The sequence below is a fragment of the Coregonus clupeaformis genome, chromosome 34, assembly GCF_020615455.1.
Source record: "Coregonus clupeaformis isolate EN_2021a chromosome 34, ASM2061545v1, whole genome shotgun sequence".
Taxonomy (NCBI): domain Eukaryota; kingdom Metazoa; phylum Chordata; class Actinopteri; order Salmoniformes; family Salmonidae; genus Coregonus; species Coregonus clupeaformis.
Genome location: NC_059225.1, coordinates 14857904 through 14877847, shown reverse-complemented (window position 1 = coordinate 14877847; position 19944 = coordinate 14857904). Strand labels below are relative to the sequence as shown.

General features: G+C 44.2%; 1 pseudogene; it reads left to right on the top strand.

Annotated features, from left to right (window-relative positions):
* Positions 1 to 1065: 1065 nt before the first annotated feature.
* LOC121549869 lies at positions 1066 to 19504 on the top strand (annotated as a pseudogene).
* Positions 19505 to 19944: the final 440 nt, after the last annotated feature.

The following is a 19944-nucleotide window of genomic DNA, read 5'->3' as shown; positions in this document are numbered from 1 at the left end:
AGACACATATTTGCCTCAGATTACACAGATCCACAAATAATTTGAAAACAAACCCAATTTTGATAAACTCCCTTATCTACTGGGTGAAATGCCACAGTGTGCCATCACAGCAGCAAGATTTGTGACCGGTTGCCACAAGAAAAGGGCAACCAGTGAAGAACAAACACCATTGTAAATACAACCCATATTTATGTTTATTTATTTTCCCATTTGTACTTTATACTATTTGCACATTCTTACAACACTGTATATATAATTACTATTACATTTGAAATGTCTTTATTCTATTGGAACTTCTGAGTGTGATGTTTACTGTTAATATTTATTGTTTTTTCACTTTTGTTTACTATCTACTTCACTTGCTTTGGCAATGTTAACATATGTTTCCCATGCCAATAAAGCCATTAAAATTTAATTGACAGCCAAATGTTTATAACTAACCCAAGATAGACCATAGCCTGTCGTTTCCAATGGGAGCAAATTAATCATAGTGAGCAGAACAAGCAAGGATGTGGGCAGAGCCAAGGACGAGCTAGTGAGATCCTATTGGCGCGTTCTAGCATTTATTTGCATATTTCCTCTAGGGAACGCCTACTCTGAAGTGCGCGTGTGCAGTAACTCAATTCGCCCTTGCACTCCGACATTTACATTTACATTTTAGTCATTTAGCAGACGCTCTTATCCAGAGCGACTTACAGTTAGTGAGTGCATACATTTTTCATACTGGCCCCCCGTGGGAATCGAACCCACAACCCTGGCGTTGCAAGCGCCATGCTCTACCAACTGAGCTACACGTTGCAATGCTTATTTGTTTTTACTTTGGCAAAGTCTACACAACGCAGTCCACTATGTTTGTTACAGATTCTAGTTCTGGAAACCGACAACTGTATGGAGATGAAATGTTTAATCGATGAGTAAATTTGCAGAACGTCGGCAAAAACACATCTCGCTTCATCGTCTCCCACTGCCGGCCACTGGAATTCCTCTCATCACCATATTTGGTAGTGAGTGGAAACGCAAATCGGATGCTTCACATTTATACATCCGGTAAAATATCTGCCTCATTGTTCTGTCTGTGGTCAAACAGTGCCACAGAGAGAGAACTTGCTTCCTGGTCGTTCCTCATTCCCTATTGTTGTGAGCTTGGTAAATTAAGGGACTACGATGAAATTTATATTTTTATGGGAATATTAACAACAATCGCTGCTGGCAATATTGGGGTGGTGGTAAACACTCCGGGAACAGTTTCTTGACGTCTCCAAACACCGCATGAGGCTGTCGGTGGAATGTCGCTGAGCTCAGGCGGATGGACTACTCACACCCCTTCGCCGGTCCCGTCCTCATCTATCCCAGGCTATGGGGCCTCACAAACTGGCTGCCATACCGTCTTGATGTCTGTACGGGTATCAGTTTGCCATTCTGATATTCGGCCGGTGTGTCTTCCAGGGGCAGGTGATGAGTCACTCCGTCTCCAGCTCTGTATGGACCCCTGGAAGTCCGGGGAATACCGTCTCATGCTACGGGACACTAGCAGAACAACGGGTCGGAGTGTGGTAAGAGATCGTGATGTTTATTTATTACGAAGCAGGCAGGCATGGATGTACAGAGGGTTTTGTCACTACACTATTACATTACTCCTGGTCTGGTCTCATGGTTACTTTTGACAGGCATTCATTGAACTGTCAGAGAGCTATTTGAAACAGATCATTTATAGTTCAACAAATAGTTGAACTACATTCTTGTCATCAAACATTCCCACAAGGTTTATAGGCTGTACCTTGCTGCTGTGCTGTCCAATCGATCTCTTCCAAAATAGAGCAACAACATGACATCAGTACTAGAACTACAGTCATTATACTACCAGAGAATAAACAGTGGTAGGCGGCCTATTTCAGTGTGTGATAAAATGAGCATCACTCTTCTTCTCTCTCCCCCTTCATGTCTTCCAGTCCATTGCAGAGTTTGACCTGAGGTTGCTACGCTATGAGGTGAAGTCGGCAAAATGCCACGAGCTGAGTTTGGCCATGCCCCCTCATGACCACATCAGCTTCAACTTCCACTGCCAGCAGGAGGCTCAGGAGTGGGCCACCGTGGTGATGTCATCACTCAGAGAGGCACAAAGGGGTCAGTCGCCACCGATCTCTATTCTCTCTGACCTGTTTGTCCACTGAATTCTCTTCCTGTGCTCTAATAACCAGAGTCCTCTATCTCCTCCTCTCCTGACCCCTCAGTGGCAGACAGCCCTCCCACCGATGACAGACAGCTGCCTCTAGAGGCCTTTGAGATGCCCATCTCCAGTGCCTTACCACGCACAGGTAGCCCTATACAATATGGTTGCATTATGGGCAATTCCACGTTAACAGAATTAAGATGAGACTCAAATTTTTCACTTTAAAATGTATGCCAAACAAAAACCAATGATTGCAAAGTTAGACAAACCATACAACTCTATGCACAAGGACAACTTTCAATAATTTCAACGGAAAATTGTACAAAAACAGATTTACTTAAAGAACAGTCCAGATGCAACATTTGGTAACAGAATGACCGAACAAAAAGCACTGCCCGTCATTCTGTTGCATTTTTATGCTTCATGAGAATACTTAAGTGGTTTTGTGTACTGTAGTGTATAGGCGTAGTTTCTACCCTTTTCAATTGCTCACTGTCCCTGCCTCTCGGTTTCTTCCTTGTGTCCACTGGTCTGTAGAGGAGATGTGTGCTGACCTGACCAGAGCCATCGAGGCTGGTGACATCCAGGCGGCCTCCATCTACGCTGCCACCCTGGCTCATCAGCAGGCAGGGCTGAAGATCCAGCCCTCTGAGAGGAGCTACGGAGACACAGAGGTTAGGTGAGAGGGTTAAGAGCACGACAGCTACTGGGTAGAAGAAGATACAATTATTGAAGAATTCAGAATATAACTTTGTAGGACAGGAAATGCATATTTTAGGAGTTGATGACGATTGTATCTTTCTGTGAAAGCTTGGCTGTAGTGGTTGAGGATTCTTCATCTTCCTGTTGTGTCACGGTGAAAGTCCTCCCCCACACGACCATCGCAATACTCAAACAGCAGGTCAGTCTGAACAGCTTAAACAAGATTTTTCAATTTTTTAAAGTTTGAATTTAAATTCAGTTCTCCATAAAAGTATTTAGCTATAAAATATTTTTAACATTATGTAAACCTACTTTCTGTCTTTGTTTATTTGGACCTTTCTGTCTCTCCCTCTGTCTCCTAGGTATTCCTGGAGTATGGCTTCCATCCGCGGGTGCAGCGCTGGGTGATCGGCCAGTGTCTGTGTGCTGAGCAGCGCTCTCTGGCATCATATGGGGTGCGCAGAGACGGGGACACGGCCTTCCTGTACCTCCTCTCCGCCCGCCACGCCCGCCTCACACGGCAGCTGCTCCAGCAGGACCAGGAGAGTACCCTCCTCACCCCCGCTACCCCTCCTCCCGGGCCCCCCAGAAATGGCCCTACATCCCAGGACTGGAGGGTTTACAGCACCCTGCCACCCAGACTGAGCCACAGCAGCATGGGTGAGACTGCTAAGCACAAACACAAACACACCATTGACAGAAGGACCCATTGTTGGCACCCTGACCAAGCGTTGTTCCTGTCCCTGTAGGTTCAAATGGAACAGGGCCGAATGGAGCAGGGGCAGAGAGGCTGAACATCAGTGAAATCAAATACCTCCTCAACCTGGAGATGCCACAACTCAATGATGCACTTACCCCCAAGAAATCAGGCCCTCAGGTACACACAAGCTCTGTACAATACCCCTTGGTAATAATTGAATAACGATGTCACCCTCATAACATAACTGATACATACCTAGATGCTGTAAGTTGACATACAGTAGGTATCCACCTACACACCTGTAAAGACCGTCTCGCTGTGTGTCTCAGGGTTGGGCCTGCCCCTCTTGCACGTACATAAACAAGCCCACGCGGCCTGGCTGTGAGATCTGCAGTACAGACCGTCCAGAGAGCTATACTGTTCCTGGGAGCTACAAACCAGACCCTCTGGAGCTCCGCCGCATACAGCAGGAGAAAGAAGCCGTCCGACAGCACCAGCAGGTAGGATGGTTTTATGCTCAGACAGACACACACCCACACACTCCCTCACTCATGCACGTAAACACATTAAAATAGTGCATACAGCAGGTGATGCAAGCTGTCAGACCGTGCCAACAGGACAGGTAGGACCCTCTGATGCAGACATGCACACACAGTTGACAGTAAAAACAGTGTGTAGTTTATTAAGGAAAAGGCAGGCTTAGTAGGATGGATGTAAGAGCTGAGGACGAGTTGAGACGACCAGGGATGGTAGGCTGGGCTCCAAGGCTGACTCTCTTCTCTTCTGTCTCTTTGTTTTTTGAAGGAGGAAGGGAGAAGAGAGGAGCTGAGGGGAGCAGGTGCTCAAAATGACTCACTACTGGTAGACTTAGACCAGGACTACTGATATCATCACAGAAAGAGACTGACTAACTGATACACACACTCCACGTATCATCACAGAAAGAGACTGACTAACTAAGACACACTCCATGTATCATCACAGAAAGAGACTGACTAACTAAGACACACTCCACATATCATCACAGAAAGAGACTGACTAACTGATAAACACACTTTCTATATTTTGCAACTGTAACATACTGTAACATTCTCTTCAACCTATGCACTCACTCAAGCTACTGAGCAGTAGTCATTTGTCTTATGACAGAACCTCAGTGACTGTACATTACATAGGACAGCATTGTGGCTGCCTACCACCTGACATTGTTTGATACAAATACTGGATGTTTAAGCAAAATAAAAATGTGTATGGCTATGTTATGTTGAAATCTTTTTATATAGGACATCACTAAAGCTGCTATTTTGCATGTTTGTAATAAATTATGTAACTGTACTGCAAGTCCATATAGGCCATGTTTGCTCAGTGTGTGCCAACCAGTTGAAACCTACCGTTTCAGAGAAGGAAAACAACTCTGCTGTGTTGCCCACTCTGTTCCTGTTTGTTGCAGTCTGGGTCATGAAGTTCAAAACTTCAATGGCTGTTTGTTTTCAATGTGTTAAGTCTCAAAATGCACAATTTAATTAATAATGAATAAAAAATTACATTTTGACTGAAAGTAAAACAAAATAACACCCATGTTATTGCAATTAAAATGTGTATTTAACTGTAATTAAGCAAGCAAATAAAATGCTTTTTTGAACAAAATGAATGCCAGTGTGTTAATTGTCGTGTGTGTGAATGATGTGTGGTGTGTGTACGTGTGTTTACATTGTGAGTGTTTAACATGTGTGTTGTATGTTGTGGATCCCCACCACCCCAGGCTAGAGAAGCAGAGCTGATGATGCTAGATGGGATGGACCTGGTGCCCAACCCAGAGGCTGTGAACTGGATGATCTGTTACCTGGACTTACAGCCTGGGGAAGGAGTCCTGCTCAGAGAGTGTCTCCACTGTTTCTGCAGGTAACACACACACCTTAGTGACCCTACCCCTAGTGACCCTACCCCTAGTGACCCTACCCCTAGTGACCCTACTCCTAGTGACCCTACCCCTAGTGACCCTACCCCTAGTGACCCTACTCCTAGTGACCCTACCCCTAGTGACCCTACCCCTAGTGACCCTAGTGACCCTACCCCTAGTGACCCTACCCCTAGTGACCCTATCCCTAGTGACCCTACTCCTAGTGACCCTACTCCTAGTGACCCTAGTGACCCTACCCCTAGTGACCCTACCCCTAGTGACCCTACCCCTAGTGACCCTATCCCTAGTGACCCTACCCCTATTGACCCTACCCCTATTGACCCTAGTGACCCTACCCCTAGTGACCCTACTCCTAGTGACCCTAGTAACCCTACCCCTAGTAACCCTACTCCTAGTAACCCTACCCCTAGTGACCCTACTCCTAGTGACCCTATCCCTAGTGACCCTACTCATAGTGACCCTAGTGACCCTATCCCTAGTGACCCTACCCCTAGTGACCCTACTCCTAGTGACCCTAGTGACCCTACCCCTAGTGACCCTATTCATAGTGACCCTAGTGACCCTACCCCTAGTGACCCTATCCCTAGTGACCCTACTCCTAGTGACCCTACTCCAAGTGACCCTACTCCTAGTGACCCTACTCCTAGTGACCCTACCCCTAGTGACCCTACCCCTAGTGACCCTACTCCTAGTGACCCTAGTGACCCTACCCCTAGTGACCCTATTCATAGTGACCCTAGTGACCCTACCCCTAGTGACCCTATCCCTAGTGACCCTACTCCTAGTGACCCTACTCCAAGTGACCCTACTCCTAGTGACCCTACTCCTAGTGACCCTACCCCTAGTGACCCTATCCCTAGTGACCCTACCCCTAGTGACCCTACCCCTAGTGACCCTACTCCTAGTGACCCTACCCCTAGTGACCCTATCCCTAGTGACCCTACTCCTAGTGACCCTACACCTAGTGACCCTAGTGACCCTACTCCTAGTGACCCTACCCCTAGTGACCCTAGTGCCCCTACCTAGGGCTGTTGTGGTGACCGTATTACCGCCACACCGGCGGTCACGAGTCATGATAATACACACACCTTAGTGACCCTACCCCTAGAATTTAAATGTAATGATGGCAGTCAAATTCCACATGACCGTTTAGTCACGGTAATTAGGCTTCTCCAAGCTCTGATGCTGCTGATGGTCATTAGTAGCCTACCAAACTTACTAACTGCCAGTCACTAATGGCCTGGTACTCAGCACTCTATTGTCCCTCTAATCACTCTGACATCAATGCAAATGTGATCGAAAATCTAATCAAACACTTCATGAGTGCCCATGAGCTCATGTTGCATAACATTTCTATAGGTTATGCAATTGCACGAGAAAACAGAGTGATGGCCTCTATTAAATAGAGGAAGATCCCATCAGCTTTCTATAGGCTAGACCTACTATATTTATTTCTCAACTTTCCTAATATTAAGCACATTGCTTCTCTTTACAACAGGAGTATAGCCTACCTGGCTGGCATGAAAATGAACCACAGGAAAAGTGTCCTCCATTCGCTATTTAAGTGCATAGATTAGATATATTTTTTCCCGCTGCCCCTGTTTCGAGACAGGTGAATGATAATGGTCCATTCTAAATCAAAACGAATTTCACACATATATTATTTAGTATATGTAAAGACAAGATTAAATCAAGAATAGTCTGATGGGTGACAGTATTAGCCTATCACTTGTGAATTATATATTATCACTTGTGAATGATGCCCACCTTAAGGCAAGAAACAATGCCCTTTTTTTGTGACTTTTTCTAATCATAGTTGCACACCTCATGTAGCCTAGCCCATAGGCCTATATGTTTTGATAAAGTTTGTATCGAAGCTAAAGTGGCCAAATAACTTAGGGCGAGAGTTTCAAGTTTGGGGAAGAGAATTTTCACCATAAAAATCCACCTTTATAATAAAAGCAATCCATGCATAATCGCATTTGTGGTCACTTTTGATAACGGTGTTTTCCCACTAATGGAACATTCGCGCTTATAGCCTATACTATATAAGAAATAGCCTAATAGTTTATCAGCATTTTAAGCTAAATGTTCTAATCTGTTGCTTCATTGCGTAAAATAGTTTTTTTGATGCTAGTGGTTGTGTTAATTTGGGATGTATCGCGTCCCACAACTGTCCCAGACTATGTTTGGAATATTTATTTCTCACACAGAATAGAATAGGTCAACTTTTGCACTATGGGGGATAGTAGATTGACATAGGCTAGTGCTTTTGCTTTTCGTTAGGCCTACTCATCTTGCGGACAGTTCTTCCAATATCTTCAATATGCACCTCGGAATTGAATTTTTTATTAATTTTTATTTCACCTTTATTTAACCAGGTAAGCCAGTTGAGAACAGGTTCTCATTTACAACTGCGACCTGGCCAAGACAAAGCAAAGTAGTGCAACAAAAACAACACAGAGTTACATATGGGGTAAAAAAAAAACATAAAGTCAGAAATACAACAGAAATACAACAGAAAATATATATACAGTGTGTGCAAATGTAGCAAGTTATGGAGGTAAGGCAATAAATAGGCTATAGTGCAGAATAATTACAATAGTATTAACACTGGAATGCTAGATGTGCAAGAGATTATGTGCAAATAGAGATACTGGGGTGCAAAAGAGCAAATTAAATAGCAATATAGGGATGAGGTAGTTGGGTGGGCTAATTTCAGATGGGCTGTGTACAGGTGCAGTGATCGGTAAGGTGCTCTGACAACTGATGCTTAAAGTTATTGAGGGAGATAAGAGTCTCCAGCTTCAGAGATTTTTGCAATTCGTTCCAGTCATTGGCAGCAGAGAACTGGAAGGAATGGCGGCCAAAGGAGGTGTTGGCTTTGGGAATGACCAGTGAGATATACCTGCTGGAGCGCAGACTACGGGTGGGTGCTGCTATGGTGACCAATGAGCTAAGATAAGGCGGGGATTTGCCTAGCAGTGATTTATAGATGGCCTGGAGCCAGTGGGTTTGACGACGAACATGTAGTGAGGACCAGCCAACAAGAGCGTACAGGTCACAGTGGTGGGTAGTGTATGGGGCTTTGGAGACAAAACGGATGGCACTGTGATAGACTACATCCAATTTGCTGAGTAGAGTGTTGGAGGCTATTTTATAAATGACATCGCCGAAGTCAAGGATCGGTAGATAGTCAGTTTTACGAGGGCATGTTTGGCAGCATGAGTGAAGGAGGCTTTGTTGCGAAATAGGAAGCCGATTCTAGATTTAACTTTGGATTGGAGATTCTTTATGTGAGTCTGGAAGTTGAGTTTACAGTCTAACCAGACACCTAGATATTTGTAGTTGTCCACATACTCTAGGTCAGACCCGTCGAGAGTGGTGATTCTAGTCGGGTGGGCGGGTGCTAGCAGCGTTCGATTGAAAAGCATGCATTTAGTTTTACTAGTGTTTAAGAGCAGTTGAAGGCTACTGAAGGATTGTTGTATGGCATTGAAGCTCGTTTGGAGGTTTGTTAACACAGTGTCCAATGAAGGGCCAGATGTATACAAAATGGTGTCGTCTGCGTAGAGGTGGATCTGAGAGTCACCAGCAGCAAGAGCGACATCATTGATATACACGGAGAAAAGTGTCGGCCCAAGAATTGAACCCTGTGGCACCCCCATAGAGACTGCCATAGGTCCAGACAACAGGCCCTCCCGATTTGACACACTGAACTCTATCTGAGAAGTAGTTGGTGAACCAGGCGAGGCAGTCATTTGAGAAACCAAGGCTATTTAGTCTGCCAATAAGAATGCGGTGGTTGACAGAGTCGAAAGCCTTGGCCAGGTCGATGAAGACGGCTGCACAGTACTGTCTATTATCAATCGCGGTTATAATATCGTTTAGGACCTTGAGCGTGGCTGAAGTGCACCCGTGACCAGCTCGGAAACCGGATTGCATAGCGGAGAAGGTACGGTGGTATTCGAAATGGTCGATGATCTGTTTATTAACTTGGCTTTCGAATACTTTGAAAGGCAGGGCAGGATGGATATAGGTCTGTAGCAGTTTGGATCTAGAGTGTCACCCCCCTTTGAAGAGGGGGATGACCGCGGCAGCTTTCCAATCTCTGGGGATCTCAGACGTTATGAAAGAGAGGTTGAACAGACTAGTAATAGGGGGTTGCGACAATTTCGGCAGCTAGTTTTAGGAAGAAAGGGTCCAGATTGTCTAGCCCAGCTGATTTGTAGGGGTCCAGATTTTGCAGCGCTTTCAAAACATCAGCTGTCTGAATTTGTGTGAAGGAGAAGCGGGGGGGCATGGGCAAGTTGCAGCAGAGGGTGCAGAGTTGGTGGCGGGTTAGTGGTAGCCAGATGGAAAGCATGGCCAGCTGTAGCAAAATGCTTGTTGAAATTCTCGATTATTGTAGATTTATCGGTGGTGATAGTGTTTCCTAGCCTCAGTGCAGTGGGCAGCTGGGAGGAAGTGCTCTTATTCTCCATGGACTTTACAGTGTCCCAAAACTTTTTGGAGTTAGTGCTACAGGATGCAAATTTCTGTTTGAAAAAGTTAGCCTTTGCTTTCCTGACTGCTTGTGTATATTGGTTCCTAACTTCCCTGAAAAGTTGCATATCGCGGGGCTATTTGATGCTAATGCTGTACGCCACAGGATGTTTTTGTGCTGGTCAAGGGCAGTCAAGTCTGAGGAGAACCAGGGGCTATATCGGTTCTTAGTTCTGTATTTTTTGAATGGGGCATGTTTATTTAAGATTGAGAGGAAATTACTTTTAAGGAACAACCAGGCATCCTCTACTGACGGAATGAGATCTATATCCATCCAGGATACCTGGGCCAGGTCAATTAGGAAGGCCTCCTCGCTAAAGTGTTTTAGGGAGCGTTTGACAGTGATGAGGGGTGGTTGTTTGACCGCGGACCCGTTACGGACGCAGGCAATAAGGCAGTGATCGCTGAGATCCTGGTTGAAGACAGCTGAGGTGTATTTAGAGGGTATGTTAGTCAGGATGATATCTATGAGGGTACCCATGTTTAAGGATTTAGGGTTGTACCTGGTAGGTTCGTTGATAATTTGCGTGAGGTTGAGGGCATCTAGCTTGGATTGTAGGATGGCTGGGGTATTAAGCATATCCCAATTTAGGTCACCAAGCAGTACAAACTCAGAGGATAAATGGGGGCAATCAATTCACATATGGTGTCCAGGGCACAGCTGGGGGCTGAGGGGGGTCTGTAGCAAGCGGCAACAGTGAGAGACTTATTTCTGGAAAGGTGGATTTTTAGAAGTAGAAGCTCAAACTGTTTGGGCACAGACCTGGATAGTATGATAGAGCTCTGCAGGCTATCTCTACAGTAGATTGCAACTCCACCCCCTTTGGCAGTTCTATCTAGACGGAAAATGTTATAGTTGGGGATGGAAATTTCAGAATTTTTGGTGGCCTTCCTGAGCCAGGATTCAGACACTGCTAGAACATCAGGGTTAGCAGAGTGTGCTAACGCAGTGAATAACTCAAACTTAGGAAGTAGACTTCTGATATTTATGTGCAAGAAACCAAGACTTTTGCGATTACAGAAGTCAACAAATGATAGCTCCTGGGGAGTAGGAGTGATACTGGGGGCTACAGGGCCTGGGTTAGCCTCTACATCACCAGAGGAACAGAGGAGGACTAGAATAAGGATACGGCTAAAGGCTTTAAGAACTGGTCTTCTAGTGCGTTGGGTACATAGAATAAAGGGGGCAGATTTCGGGTGTTATAGAAAAGATTCAGGGCATTATGTACAGACAAGGATATGGAAGGATATGAGTAAAGTGGAGGTAAACCTAAGCGTTGGGTAACACTGAAAGAGATAGTATCTCTAGAGGCATCAATTGAGTCGGTCTCTGAGTGTATGGGTGGAGGGACAAAGGAGCTAACTAAGGCTGGTTTAGCTAGGCTGGGGGTCTACAGTGATATAGTACAATTAGAAATAACCGAAACAACAATAAACTAACCATGTTTGGGCTGAGGCTAAACATAAACAGGATGTAGTACCGTAAAAAGGAACAGTCCAGCAGATATCAGCTGTATAGCTGAGTTATCATAAGGTCCGGTGGTGAAGTGCTAGTGAGTAAGAGGCCACGGCTAGCGTGTGCTACGTCCGTTTTGTTGTAGCCAGCTGGTAGCGAAGAATCCGGAGTTAAAGGTCCAGTGATTCCGGCGGAAAAACTGATATGTTCTGGGTCGATAACAGCGCAGTGCTGACTGGCGAATATCCGGTGATCAAAGTCCAGTGATTAAAATTAATCCCGCGGGAAAAAAATCAAATGTTCTGGGTGAAACACTGCTAGCTGTGGCTAATAGCAAGTAGCTAGTTCAGTAGCTAGTTCAGTTTAGTGAGTAAGCGTGTGCTAACGGGCCAGGGCTAGCAGATGGATGGAATCTTCGTGGTTACGTCGTAACCACATCAGACGATTTCGTCGGCAGACCTGTCGTGTAGGATCGGCGGGGCTCCGTGTCAATACTATGTGGTCCCGTCCGGTTGATAGAGAGGTAGATAGCCGGGAGATGGGCCTAGCTCAGGTTGATTAGCCAGACCACAGCGTCCGTTTTGTTGTAGCCAGCTAGTAGCGATGAATCCGGAGTTAAAGGTCCAGTGAATAAGGACGCACGCAGTTGCGTCCCTGATTTGTCTGTCTTCACTTGTAGCCTGTGAGAAAGACCTGATCATGTGATGGAGAGCCGTGCGAGTGAGATGAGAGGTGCTTCGGAGCGGGCAGCACTCAGGGAGAAGGGCTGCAAAAGGCATGGATTTATTTTGGGTGCATTATGGCCACACAAAGGGGATGCAGCCGGGAAAAATCGAGGCATTATCAAGTACTTGTCAAATTGTGAATGAGAGACTGATGTAGTGTGTACAGCCTGCACAAAAAACAAAGCAGTCTCTTGCCTTTCATGCAACTTTTTTCAAATCATCATTAGTCGCATCATGCAGCCTTAGAATGTATTAAAAATCAAAATATATAGCCCAACATTTGTAGAACAACTGAAGTTACATTAATAACTCTAAATTAAGCATATAGGAGTATCTATTTCTTTGTTAACCGCTCAACACAGAATAGCCGCATGTGCGCACTCCCTCAAATCATTTGGAGAAAATATCCTTTATATTTTATTCAGCTATGTTCAATTGTATTCTTCATACTATAAAATAATATAAAATAATGCCACGGAATTCTATGCAAATCTTGTCTGCTAAATGACCTAGTGTAGCCAACAGCCAAATGGCATAGCCAGATCAGGGCCTAACATAAGGACAACTCAGAGTATGCTATTATGTTCTTCTGAAATAGACTACATTTTCTTCATATAATGTTTCTTTAGACAGGTCTAAAACAAATAATGGATTTATTGTGAAGGTGTAGGCTATATTACATGGATTTATTAGACTTTTTTTAAGTGTAGGTGTTCCAAAGGTCTGCATCAGTGGCTTGTAGGCTATGTGTGGAAGCCAGGAGATGCTAAATGTGTTTATGTTAATTAACAGTCAATTACGTGAGACTGACAGTTATTTGCTTGACAATCACCGGCTGATGAAATTCGTGACTGCCACAGTCCTAGTGACCCTACCCCTAGACACTTTAGCTGATCTGAAAGCATTGGAGCGGTGTTAGCAATGTGGTGGAAACTCCACTTAGCCTGCCAGAGAGCTGCTAAGCAGCTATAACATCACATTGCTTACACCCATCGGATTCTTTCTTTCTACAAGAATTGTCTTGGGTGGATATGGAATTCAGCAAGTGCAAGAGGGGCGTGGGTGAGGGAGGATGAGATGCTTATGCAGATATGGAATAAGTATGTTGTTGTTGTTGTTCACAGAGATTGCCTGCGCTCAGTAGTCCTGATGTGTGAGGACCCGGAGGTGGCCTGTCCGTACCGTGATGACACATGCCTGTGACTGCACCCTGCAGCTGTGAGTCGACATTACTGTCTTCTTAATCTATAATTTTCTTAATCTATACACAGTTGAAGTCGGAAGTTTACATTCACTTAGGTTGGAGTCATTAAAACTAGTTTTTCAACCACTCCACAAATTTCTTGATAACAAACTATAGTTTTGGCAAGTCGGTTACGACATCTACTTTGTGCATGACACAAGTAATTTTTCCAACAATTGTTTACAGACAGATTATTTCACTTATAATTCACAGTATCACAATTCCAGTGGGTCAGAAGTTTACATACACTAAGTTGACTGTGGAAAATTCCTAAAAATTATGTCATGGCTTTAGAAGCTTCTGATAGGCTAATTGACATCATTTGAGACAATTGGAGGTGTACCTGTGGATGTATTTCAAGGCCTATCTTCAAACTCAGTGCCTCTTTGCTTGACATCATGGGAAAATCAAAAGAAATCAGCCAAGACCTCAGAAAATAAATTGTAGACCTCCACAAGTCTGGTTCATCCTTGGGAGCAATTTCCAAACGCCTGAAGGTACCACGTTCATCTGTACAAACAATAGTATGCAAGTATAAACACCATGGGACCACGCAGCCATCATACCACTCAAGAAGGAAAAGTGTTCTGTCTCCTAGAGATTAACGTACTTTGGTGCAAAAAGTGCAAATCAATCCCAGAACAACAGCAAATGACCTTGTGAAGATGCTGGAGGAAACAAGTACAAAAGTATCTATATCCACAGTAAAACGAGTCCTATATGAACATAAACTGAAAGGCCGCTCAGCAAGGAAGAAGCTACTGCTCCAAAACCGCCATAAAAAAAGCCAGACTATGGTTTGCAACTGCATATGGGGACAAAGATCGTACTTTTTGGAGAAATGTCCTCTGGTCTGATGAAACAAAAATAGAACTGTTTGGCCATAATGACCATTGTTATGTTTGGAGGAAAAAAGGGGTAGCTTGCAAGCCGACGAACACCATCCCAACAGTGAAGTACGGGGATGGCAGCATCATGCTGTGGGGGTGCTTTGCTGCAGGAGGGACTGGTGCACTTCACAAAATAGATGGCATCATGAGGAAGGAAAATTATGTGGATATATTGAAGCAACATCTCAAGACATCAGTCAGGAAGTTAAAGCTTGGTCGCAAATGGGTCTTCCAAATGGACAATGACCACAAGCATACTTCCAAAGTTGTGGCAAAATGGCTTAAGGACAACAAAGTCAAGGTATTGGAGTGGCCATCACAAAGCCCTGACCTCAATCCTATAGAACATTTGTGGGCAGAACTGAAAAAGCGTGTGCGAGCAAGGAGGCCTACAAACCTGACTCGGTTACATTTTACATTTTAGTCATTTAGCAGACGCTCTTATCCAGAGCGACTTACAGTTAGTGAATAATTTTTATTTTTTTTATACTGGCCCCCCCGTGGGAAACGAACCCACAACCCTGGCGTTGCAAACGCCATGCTCTATCAACTGAGCTACATCCCTGCCGGCCATTCCCTCCCCTACCCTGGACGACGCTGGGCCAATTGTGCGCCGCCCATGAGTCTCCCGGTCGCGGACGGCTGCGACAGAGCCTGGATTCGAACCAGGATCTCTAGTGGCACAGTTAGCACTGCGATGCAGTGCCTTAGACCACTGCGCCACTCAGTTACACCAACTCTGTCAGGAGGAATGGGCCAAAATGAACCCAACTTATTGTGGGAAGCTTGTGGAAGGCTACCCGAAACGTTTGACCCAAGTTAAACAATTTAAAGGCAATGCTACCAAATACTAATTGAGTGTATGTAAACTTCTGACCCACTGGGAATGTGATGAAAGAAATAAAAGCTGAAATAAATCATTCTCTCTACTATTATCCTGACATTTCACATTCTTAAAATAAAGTGGTGATCCTAACTGACCTAAGACAGGGAATTTTTACTAGGATTAAATGTAAAGAATTGTGAAAAACTGAGTTTAAATGTATTTGGCTAAGGTGTATGTAAACTTCCAACTTCAACTGAACAGAAATATACAATTTTAATGATTTTGCTGAATTACAGTTCATATAAGGAAATCAGTCAATTGAAATAAATGAATTAGGCCCTAATTTATGGATGGGTCATGGGTGGGCCTGGGAGGGCCCACCCACTTGGGAGCCAGGCCCACCCACTGGGAAGCCAGGCCCAGCCAATCAGAATGAGTTTTTCCCCACAAAAGGGCTTTATTACAGACAGAAATACTCCTCAGTTTAATCAGCTGTCCAGGTGGCTGGTCTCAGACGATCCCGTAGGTGAAGAAGCCGGATGTGGATGTCCTGCCGTGGTTACACGTGGTCTGCGGTTGTGAGGCCGGTTGGACATACTGCCAAATTCTCTAAAACGACGTTGAAGGCGGCTTATGGTAGAGAAATGAACATTACATTCTCTGGCAACAGCTCTGGTGGACATTCCTGCAGTCAGCATGCATGCCAATTGCACGCTCCCTCAAAACTTGAGACATCTGTGGCATTGTGTTGTGTCACAAAACTGCACATTTTAGTGGCCTTTAATTGTCCCCAGCACAAGGTGCACCTGTGTAATGATTATGCTGTTTAATCAGCTTCTTGATATGCCACACCTGTCAGGTGGATGGATTATCTTGGCAAAGGAGAAATGCTCACTAACAGGGATTTAAACTAATTTGTGCACAAAATTTGAGAGATATAAGCTTTTTGTGCATATGGAAAATATCTGGGATCTTTTATTTCAGCTCATGAAACATGGGACCAACACTTTACATGTTGCCTTTATTTTTGTTCAGTATACATAAACATACTAGCTACTCAAGATGGCACATTGGATTTTATAGACATTCTGTATAACACACTGCCTAATGTCTGGCAAATGCAGACCAGACAACCCACAATACATCAGTAATCTCTCTCCCCCCTCTGATCTTCCATTCCTTCCTGCCTACCAGTTGGTGTCAGAAGAGGAGTACAAGCGCTGGCTGCAGAGAGGCTTGTCTGTGGCAGAGTCTCGCTGTGAGGGCAGTTACCACTGTGCCAGCCCAGACTGCTCCGGATGGTGTGTGTACGAGGACACAGTCAACGTGTTCCACTGCCCCGTCTGGAACAAGCACAACTGCCTGCTCTGCAAGGTACACACACACCACATTTACATTCACCAATGATTGCGAACACCATGGATTTGAAAATACACTACCAGTCAAAAGTTTGGACACACCTACTCATTCAAGGGTTTTTCTTTATTTTTACTATTTTTTACATTGTAGAATAATAATGAAGACATCAAAACTAGGAAATAACACATGGAATCATGTAGTAACCAAAAAAGTGTTAAATAAATCAAAATATATTTTATATTTGAGATTCTTCAAATAGCCACCCTTTGCCTTGATGACAGCTTTGCACACGCTTAGCATTCTCTCAACCAGCTTCATGAGGTAGTCACCTGGAATACATTTCAATTAACAGGTGTGCCTTCTTAAAAGTTCATTTGTGGAATGTATTTCCTTCTTAATGCGTTTGAGACAATCAGTTGTGTTGTGACAAGGAACTGGTGGTATACAGAAGATAGCCCTATTTTGTAAAAGACCAAGTCCATATTATGGCAAGAACAGCTCAAATAAGTAAAGAGAAACGACAGTCCATAATTTCTTTAAGTCATGAAGGTCAGTCAATACGGAACATTTAAAGAACTTTGAAAGTTTCTTCAAGTGCAGTCGCAAAAACCATCAAGCGCTATGATGAAACTGGCTCTCATAAGGACCGCCACAGGAATGGAAGACCCAGAGTTACCTCTGCTGCAGAGGATAAGTTCATTAGAGTTACCAGCCTCAAATTGCAGGCCAAATAATTGCTTCACAGTTCAAGTAACAGACACAACATCAACTGTTCAGAAGGGACTGTGTGAATCAGACCTTCATGGTTGAATTGCTGCAAAGACACTACTAAAGGACACCAATAAGAAGAGACCTGCTTGGGCCAAGAAACATGAGCAATGGACATTAGACCGGTGGAAATTTGTCCTTTGGTCTGGAGTCCAAATTTGAGATTTTTGGTTCAAACCGCCGTGTCTTTGTGAGACGCGGTGTGGGTGAACGGATGATCTCCTCATGTGTAGTTCCCAACGTAAAGCATGGAGGAGGTGTTATGGGGTGGGGGTGCGTTGCTGGTGACACTGTCTGTGATTTTATTTAGAATTCAAGGCACACTTAACCAGCATGGCTACCACAGCATTCTGTAGCAATACACCAACCCATCTGGTTTGGGCTTAGTGGGACTATCATTTGTTTTTCAACAGGACAATGACCCAACACACCTCCAGGCTGTGTAAGGGCTATTTTATCAAGAAGGAGAGTGATGGAGTGCTGCATCAGATGACCTGGCCTCCACAATCCCCCGACCTCAACCCAACTGAGATGGTTTGGGATGAGTCGGACGGCAGAGTGAAGGAAAAGCAGCCAACAAGTGCTCAGCATATGTGGGAACTCCTTCAAGACTGTTGGAAAAGCATTCCAGGTGAAGCTGGTTGAGAGTGCCAAGAGTGTGCAAAGCTGTCATCAAGGCAAAGGGTGGCTATTTGAAGAATCTCAAATATAAAATATATTTTGATTTGTTTAACACTTTTTTTGGTTACTACATGATTCCATATGTGTTATTTCCTAGTTTTGATGTCTTCACTATTATTCTAACAATGTAGAAAATAGTAAAAATAAAGAAAAACCCTTGAATGAGTAGGTGTGTCCAAACTTTTGACTGGTAGTGTACGTCCTTCTCTACTTTCCCTCTGTCTGTCTCTCTCAGGCGATCCATGAAGAGATGGACTGTAAGCAGTACCAGGATGAACTGACAGCCCGTGCTGAGAACGACTCAGCAGCCTGCAGAACCAGAGATCTGCTGAAGGTGACACACAATCAGACACTTTGTTACATGTACTTTATACCTGTAGATCGATTTCAGCAAGCATTGAAGACCAGTGGAAGGAATGTTAGGTTTTTCAGGTAGTTAGACTTTGCTCATATGATATTAACAGAAAATAACTGTTAAATTAACATGTATAAACTGTCCCTCTTTCTCAGACCCTGGTCCTCTCCGGGGAGGCCATGCACTGCCCTCAGTGCAGCATCATCATGCAGAAAAAGGAGGGTTGTGATTGGTTGCGTTGCACTGTCTGTCACACCGAGATCTGCTGGGTCACCAGAGGGCGTCGCTGGGGGCCAGGGTTAAGAGCCCGCCTCTCCTGTCTCTCTCTGTCACATTCAGTCAAGCTCTGCTCTCTCTGGTTGTGTTCCACTGCTCACCTCTAATGCAGAGATTTCCCATCTGTCTGTCTGCTACCGGTCTGAGGTGCCTTTGCTCCCCCTCAGGGTCCGGGAGACACCAGCGGAGGCTGCCGCTGCAACCTCAACAACCAAAAATGTCACCAAAAGTGTCAGAACTGCCACTGAGAAAGACAATAAGGGATGTGTGTGTTGTGAGAGTGAGGTAAAAAGTTAGAATGGTAGGAGTAGGAACCAGAAACCAAAGTTGACCATGCAGGACAAATGTGTATGTCACTCAAAGGATTGATGATCTCATCACTGCACATTCAGCTCTGCACGTTTCCTGTTTGTTTTTGTTCTCCCTATAAAGTCATGCAATACTGTTCAGGGACACATTCAACTAAGTGTCCTTAACCTTTTCAGCTCTCAAAGTTAAAGTCTAATGCCAATGACACAGCATTCTGGGGTTGAAACAGAGAGCGTACTGTGTTCTGACTGGAAATAATGAAATATTTCTTAATAGAAACAGAACAAAAATAATCTCTGTTTCAAACTACATTGCGCTGTGTGTCAATTAATAACCATTTTGGAAGTACATGAGTGTTCATGTGAAATGAATACTTTGCATTTTCTATGTTTTTGCACCTCTGAATGAATGCAAGGCTCTGTCACAGATCAGGTGTGAAGACTAAATGTTCTGTTCTATTTATGACTCACAGGCTCTTATTACAAACACATTATGAATGCCAAGAAAACATTTACATTTACATTTTTGTCATTTAGCAGATGCTCTTATCCAGAGCGACTTACAGAGTGCATACATTATTATTTTTTCCTACTGGCCCCCCGTGGGAATCGAACCCACAACCCTGGCGTTGCAAACGCCATGCTCTACCAACTGAGCTACATCCCTGCCGGCCATTCCCACTTTGTTTGTTTTCATGGAAGAGTCAGTGGAATTGCTCAGGAGCTGCTGGTGTGCCATTTTGCCTTAACAGTGTGTCAAGGCCACTAAACACGAGGCCTCACAAGACTCATCTGAAGGTACCAGTTGAAAAAATGAATGGAAATGTATGTATATATGTTATATGCCAAAAATATGGGGTTATATAAATATCACCTCTGAATGAGTAACCAAACAAAGTGTTAAATCAAAATATATTTGATATTTGAGATTCTTCAAATAGCCACCCTTTGCCTTGATGACAGCTTTGCACACTGTTGGCATTCTCTCAACCAGCTATAAAATATATTTATATTTGTTT